Source organism: Panthera tigris, chromosome D3 (genome assembly GCF_018350195.1).
Source record: "Panthera tigris isolate Pti1 chromosome D3, P.tigris_Pti1_mat1.1, whole genome shotgun sequence".
Taxonomy (NCBI): Eukaryota; Metazoa; Chordata; class Mammalia; order Carnivora; family Felidae; genus Panthera; species Panthera tigris.
In genome coordinates, this window is record NC_056671.1 from 25981816 (window position 1) to 25988481 (window position 6666).

Here is a 6666-nt window from a genome sequence, read left to right on the forward strand (position 1 = left end):
AAACATGGAACTGTACATTTCAAATACACGTGAATGTGATGTATGTGAATTACATCTCAATAAAGCTGGGGGGGGGGGACAAAAAAAAAAAAAAAAACATCTCTGGCAAACCCCAGAGCCACGTGACCCTAGAAGGAAGACTTTCCAGTTCCAGACCTCAGTTTCCCCTTCTGCAAAGTGGGCCAATAAACCGCACCGCTTTGCATGCAGACCAAGAAGGCAGAGGCTGGAGCCCCTCACACAGTAGGCGCTCACCCTGTACAAGGCTCCTTTCCCCAGCGTGGGAGGCCACCCGGGTCACCCGGGGCAGGGTGCTCCGCCACCAGAGGCCCAGCCTGGCCCCGGCTGCGGGACGGAGTGGACAGAAGAGGATGCTCATCGCCCATGACATAATTTAGATGGATGGCTCGGGCCATCCGTCAGGCTGGGAGCGGGCAGCCCGGGAAGAGGCCGTGGGGGAGCCCATTACGGTACACGTGTTAACAGCGCTTCCTTTGTACCGACAGCCGCGCGGGCGCGGGCAAGGGCCGCTCCCCGCATTGTCTGCGCGCCGCGGCCGCGCGGTGATGAATGGGCCGCGCGCGCCCGGCCGCCCCCGCCGCCTCCCTGGTACCGCGGGCGGAGGGCGACACCGCGTGGCCGCGCCAGGAACTGCGGACCGCGGGCCATCGTTCAGTGCTCAAAAACTCTCAGTTTAGCACACAGCCTGGCACACGGTAGGTCCTCACGAAATCCAGACGGTGATTATCATTGCCTTTATTTTCAGGGGGAAAAAAACGAACACAACCAAGGTCAGACACCGCCAGATAAAACAGAAGGATATGAGGATATTCTATGATGTTTGAATTTCAGAGAAACAGCAAATAATTTTTTGGAGTGTAAGTATATCCCAAATATCTCATGACACATGTTTTTAAAAACTCGTTCGTGGCTGGGGCACCTGGGTGGCTCAGTCGGTTAAGCATCCCACTCTTGATCTCAGCTCAGGTCTCGATCTCAAGGTCCTGAGTTCAAGCCTGGTGTTATGCTCAGGGCTGAAAATGGAGCCTACCTAAAAAAAAAAAAAAAAAAAAAAAAAAGTTTACATTTATTTATTCTTGAGAGACAGAGAAAGACAGAGTGTGAGCAACAGAGGGGCAGAGAGAGAGGGAGACACAAAATCCGAAGCAGCAAAATCTGAGCTGTCAGCACAGAGCCCGATGCGGGGCTCCAACCCATGAACCGTGAGATTATGACGTGAGCCAAAGTCGGATGCTGAAAATGAGGAAAGCGACGGCCTGTCCCTATATCTGTATAACCACACCAACAGGATTTGTGTGCAGATTAAAGGAGATGATATGTGTGAAAGGATTTAAAGAGAATCAAGGTCACGGCCGATGAGACTTCAAAGTTCTTACGTTCACACTCGATTTGCAGACTTGAGAGAAGGCATAGCCAAGCGTAATAGAGGAGTCCACCAGCCACGAGGTGGAATGTGAGTCAGCCAGACAACTCCCTTCGTGCCTTTGCACACGCTGTGCCCTGCACCTAGACCCCCCTTCCTCCCCAGACTAGGTCCTATCCGTCCTCTGGGCCTCAGCCTACTGAAGGTTCTCTCGGACTCCCTCCTTCCATATTCATTATCCCCCTCACATGCTTCCCTGGAACACTGATTGTTTTCATCTCAGCCTCCCACCTCCACTCTGTCTTCCACCTAAGGGGGAGCCAGCCTCTTGTTCCTCTACGCCTAGCCCAGCACATAGTAGGTAGTCAGCTCATATCTGTTGAGTGGGTCGATGTGTGCACAGTAGGTCAAAGCTCAGAAATTATTACCTTCTACCTTGTCGCTTGGCAAGAACCCAAATGTAAGCGCGTGACGGTGGGGATGGGGTCTGCCCTGGCCCCCTCGCGGGAGCCCCCAGCATCCAGCAGGCACCTGAAAAGACGTGTTGAATTAACCCGGACTGCTAACGTTACTGAACACGCCGTGCGTACGGCCCTGGGCCAAACGCTTTTCTCCACTATTCGCCCATCACAATAAGCCAGTGATGTCGAGGCTATTATTGTGCCCATTCTACAGATGAGGAAGCTGAGGCACAGTGAAGGGACGTAAACCCACCTGCCGAAGAAGACACCCCTGTACGTGGAAGGGCCTCACCTCAAGCAGGGCAGCCGGCTCTGGTGCCCACCTCCACAATGCCTCCGCTCAGGGGTCTTGGATGGGACAGGCGTGGGCATGCACCCCGGCTCCAACCTTCTCCAGCAAGTGACCCCAGCAAACCTCTTCCCCTCTCTGGATCTCCATTCCTTCCATTTCTAAGTGGAGCGAATGAAATGACCGACCCCGCAGGGTGGTGGCAAAGAAGAGGAAGCAGCCGTGGGAAAGGCACTCAGCAGGTAACTGATGCATTTGGCTCACTGCGTGGTGGCGTCCCTGGTGGTCACCAAAGCCGTGGTGAAAAGAGCAGAGAGCAAGCTCTTAGCGTTGCCTACGTGCCCAACTTGTGGGGCAAAAGAGCATTCTGAAGCTCCTAATGCCTCCTGGAGGCAGAAAAATAGTTGGAGAGGTTTCTATTAAGATTTTCTGCAGAAATTGGTGCCCCTGGCAGACCATGGGGCAGGGAAGTGACTGTGAGGTGCCTGGACGCCCCGTCCCCAGGTGAAGCCTGGGGGACAGGAGACAGGAGACAGGCAGGGAACTTTGCAGGGTGCCAACCAAGCCTCCTTCCCAGCCGTCTGGTCACCAGGTCCCACACCCAGGCCAGCAGGGGTAGGATGGAATGGGGGGGTTGCTTGGGGGGCTTTGAGGCATAGGGAGAGGACATCCTGTCTGAATCAGGATTCTCTCTGCCCCAGATCCTGCCCCACCAGCAGCCAAGCTCTGCCGATTTGCTCTTCTCGCCGAAAGTGTCACGGTTTCCTGCCTCATCTGCTTATTAAACAGATTTCTACTGGGTGTCTGCTCTGGGCTGACACTGGCCGTTCTTGGCACCGAGAATTTGGTGATGAACAAGTAGACATGGGCAAATGGAGGTGCTTTCCCCCTCGCCGAGCTCATAGTCTGGGGCAGGGAAGAGGCAACAGGTCATCAAAGCAGAGTGATGGGCAAAGTCCAGGGGGCTGGGAGTCCCCAGAGGAAGCACCTGACCGACCTGGGGGATCAAGGAAAACCTCCTGGAGGAGGTGACATTTAAGCTGAGCCAGAAAGAATGCGTGGGATGAGTCATACTGGGGAGAGAGGCTGAATGCTCCAGAGAGAAGAAATCATGAGCCAAAGGTGTCAGAGGGAGGAGACTGAACATCCGGGGGGGGGGGGGGGGAACGGGGGATGAAGTGAGCATGTGGCAGCACAGGGGGTGATGGGTCCGCTGAGGTGAGCAGGGCCGGACCGATCGTGACCTTGAAGCCATGGTGAGAATTTATGGGTTTTGCTGGGGTGCTAGGGAACCATAGAGGGTTTTACACATGTGGAGAGGCACAGCCAGATTTCCCACAGCCTTAAATACAAACCCCTCTGCCTTCCCCCTCCCCGACCAGAGTACTAAACGGGATGCCAGTTGTCCATGGGAAGCACCTTCCTTCCACCGTGACCGCGCCCTCCAGATGGCCCAAGGACACGTCAGCGAATGGATATGCGGGGTTCCTCCATCATGGCAGGCCACGGCCTTGAGGCCACCCCACCCCGGCAGAGGGGTCTCCTACTCCATTCCTGCTCTCAGGAAGCCAAGGTTTCCACACTACTCCAAATATGTCCCCTACTCAGACCTCTGCCCACCTTCCCAGGAAGGGACGCTAGCTCCTGGGGGTATGCCTGGGACTGCAGCTGGAGCCAGTGAACCCAGAGCACAGAGCCGCAGGTCTTTCCCTCAAGGTCACCTTAGACTTTCACCCACTCTGGGCCTCAGTTTCCCCAGCTACACTGAGGTGACCCCTAACTCTCAGTAGTAATGACTCTCCCACCACGCCCACTCCAGGTCAAGAATCTGGCAGGAACATCAAAAACCATGGTTACCAGGCACATCCACTTAGCTCCAGGCACGTGACGTAGAAATGTCCACCCTTGTTTTATGGTAGTCACTTGCCCAGCCAGCTAGAGGCAACCAGATGAAAAACAGCCCCCAGGTCGCTAACACTTAGCAGGGACCCAGTACCTTTACATCAGTCAGATCGCATCCTTACAGCCACCCTGTGGATTATTAACCCGTTTTCTAGGAGAGGAAACGGAGGTTCAGAGAGACAGAGAGAGAAACTTGTGCAAGGTCACACAGCAAGTTAGAGGAAGGGCTAGAGCTCCAACCTAGTCCCCTGGCATGTTTTTAGAGGAGCTGGAAGAAATTTCTAGAGGGGAGAGGAGGACAGACAGGACTCCCACCCAGACCAGTCTCCATCCCGTGGTGGGAGGGCTCCCTTCACTTTGCCCACAAGGCAGAAGCCAGTCATTCCCTGCTTTAAGGGGGGATTTCCCCTCCAGCTCCTGCCCCGCCCCCAGAAGCTACCCCCCCCTTCCCCCAGCCGTCCCCCTCCCCCTCTCCCACTCGCCAGCACAAAGAGTTGCCAAGGTAACCGCATTGCCAAAGACTTCCCTCTTTGTCTGGGGCCAGGGGAGGAAATTCATAAGCCAAGTCTCTGCTCGCTGACCCCTGATGACCCCCACAGGGCAGTTGGGCCCTGGATCATCCCTGCAAGGCCCTCGCACCCCACCCCACCCATTTCAGCAAATGATAGCTTAGTGGCAACTCCCGGTCACAAACTCTAGGTCTCAAGGTACAAGAGGCCGGTGGCTGCGGTGAGGTGTTGGGGGGATAACGTCTGGAAAACACGCGGCTGGCAATCGCGCAGGAGGGGACACAAGGCAGGACGACACTATATGCTTGACACTGGGTGCCCATGTTAATACCTACTATGCGCCTGGCACGGTAAAGTGCCCCAAGTCACATCGAGAGTACTGAGCAGAGCGCCTACTAAGCGCTTGGGGCTTTGCTGGACACTGAAGGGGCACAGACGACGGCCCCCAGTATGTGCTTCCCTCTGCGCGAGGATGATGGAGAAGCGGTGAGCAATGAGGTGGGTTGAGAAGTCCTCGTGGAGAGGCAGGCATTTGCGCCAAGCCTTGAACATCCAATTTGGACACACAACGGATGGAGAAGTTGGACAACAGGAAGTTGATACTCTCTGAGCAACAGCTATGCACCGGGCAGGTCAGGCAGGCCCCTTGCTTTAAGCAGAAAAGTCAAGATGTAAAGTCAGGCCCATCTGATTCCAGTGGCCTTTCCTCTGCTATGGTGTCTGATGATGTCCTGGATGGTACTTCTCTGAATGAAGGAGGCGGGGGCAGGGCGCCCACCAGCCCCAGCTGAACTTGGAGCCTGAGGAGGAAATACACCTTTGTTATTTTATGCTCATGGGAGTTGATCCACCCCAATTAAGATCTCAGGGCTGTGTTACCACAGCGGATCCCAGCCCATTCTGTTACGGGGGATAGTCCGAACCAAAATCCTGGGTCTGACTCTCATTGGCTAGATTGGGTCATCGCCGAACCAATCACTGTAGGCAGAGGGCAGGAGTGTTCGATTGGCTCAGGCCTGGGTGGTGCCCACCTCCAGCCGCGAGGAAGGGGCCGTCAGCCCCATTCAAACTGGGAAGACTAGGCCTGGCGGAGGACTCGGTGAGACGAATGGGGTGCTGTTACCGGAAAAGGGAACAGCTGCTGCATAAGGCAAAACCACCAGGTCTCCACTCCTGGGGTCCCGTGGTAAGACGCTGTGCAGGAGGTTCCCGCACTGAACGCAGGCCGAGGCCTCAGGCCCCTTTGTAGGCGGAGGCCTTACAAGCCTCTGAGATTTGCCGGGAAGGAGATGCTACTGAGGCCTGCTGGGCCATGTTGCTTCTCTCCTAGGTCTCAGGAAGTCCTTCGGTTGCCGGCGCGGGTGGCCGGTCTTCCCCAGGGAGGGTCTGGGGGACTCGGCCGAGGTAGGGAAGCCGGGTCGGTGGGAACGGCCTGCCCAAAGCAGCAGTCTAGACGAAGCTGTGCACGGCTCTTCCGAAAGCCCAGATGTTTTCCCTCCCTGGCTCTCCTTACATGGCTCCCGACCAATTACTACCAGCATTTACTGAGCACCCGCTGGGAACCAGGCCCTGTAACGGGAGCTCCATAGACCTCACTGCGTCACAAAGACCCTCACAAGCACGCATTAGAGTGCTATTTCATAATCCAAACGAGCAGACGGACGCTCAGAAATAACATGGCCTACCCAAGGTCGCACAACTCGAAACGGAGCTCCCAGTCTTTAGCCATCCATTCTGTAAAAACAAAACAAAACAAAACAAAAACTGAGAAATAATCGGGCAATGCAAACAGGTAAAAAATAAAAGAGGAAATTCTCCTGAACTGGTCACACCCATTCCCGCTGGTCTACAAAGGAAGCAGCATTAACTCTTGGTTGAACATGTCCACCCGGACGTCTTTCCACACTCAGCCAATATGCTTGAGTGTGTATTATGTGCCCAGCATGTGCAAGGACGTTACAGATGGTTTTCAGACAGAGGGAGTCTCGGGGTGTAGAAATTGCAATCAGTCTAGCTTTTCATCATCTTAATTAGTCAGGGTATGGGGGTGGATGAGGCCTCTTCCCACTCCAAATTTCCCAACAATCTCCCATCTCACCCAGAGGAAAGCCAAAGTCCCGA

At 55.1% G+C, this 6666-nt stretch overlaps 2 long non-coding RNA genes across 3 annotated transcripts; one reads left to right on the forward strand and one right to left on the reverse strand.

Moving 5' to 3' along the window:
• Positions 1 to 573: 573 nt before the first annotated feature.
• Positions 574 to 2929, forward strand: LOC122232765. The gene is made up of 3 exons (XR_006210160.1): positions 574 to 716; positions 2060 to 2376; positions 2836 to 2929. It is a non-coding gene; the product is annotated as an uncharacterized LOC122232765 (long non-coding RNA).
• Positions 951 to 6107, reverse strand: LOC122232764. Of its 2 annotated transcripts, XR_006210159.1 has the most exons (4): positions 5669 to 6105; positions 4881 to 5345; positions 1813 to 1915; positions 951 to 1051 (listed from the first exon to the last, which is right to left on the reverse strand). It is a non-coding gene; the product is annotated as an uncharacterized LOC122232764 (long non-coding RNA). The 2 variants fall into 2 exon arrangements; XR_006210158.1 differs by lacking the exons at positions 951 to 1051; positions 1813 to 1915 and having other exon boundaries at positions 4846 to 5345; positions 5669 to 6107.
• Positions 6108 to 6666: the final 559 nt, after the last annotated feature.